Below are 552 nucleotides of genomic sequence, written 5' to 3'. Positions count from 1 at the left end.
CCTTTCAGGGACTTAGTAAAGATACACTAATCACGAAAGAACGACAATTAGCTGCCTCCACAGTGACTCTGGAGCGAGCAAACTCTTTTTGTACGATCTCTGTCAAACCCGTTGGGAACCGACAAAGAATTGCAGCCACTGCTGTTGATCCAGAAGCTGATGCATTAGTTTCACCAAAAGAAGGTCACATATACCGTTTGTTTTTTTGTTTGTTTGGTTTTTAATGTTTATTACGTGTTAATAAAACATATGCATTGATAAAATAATTATTTGTACTGATTTACGTTAACTGTTTTCTGTGTGGCTGGAAATAATTCCTTTTCACCCCATGTGGCCCAGGCATGTAAAAGCCTGGATTCCTGTGGCGTGTGTGGAAATGTCGGTGGCCACTAGGATATGGGTGTAGCTGCCTCTGTCTCCTGGCTGCTCAGAAAGATGTCTTTATGGTCTTGCTGTACTCCAAACACTGCCTTAAGCAAGCAGTTTCTTTTGAAATCCATCAGATGTAACCTGCTGTAGTGGCTGTTTCCTGAACAGCGCGTCTCTGCGGCC

This window comes from Meleagris gallopavo, chromosome 5 (assembly GCF_000146605.3).
Source record: "Meleagris gallopavo isolate NT-WF06-2002-E0010 breed Aviagen turkey brand Nicholas breeding stock chromosome 5, Turkey_5.1, whole genome shotgun sequence".
NCBI lineage: Eukaryota > Metazoa > Chordata > Aves > Galliformes > Phasianidae > Meleagris > Meleagris gallopavo.
This window is presented reverse-complemented; position numbering follows the sequence as displayed.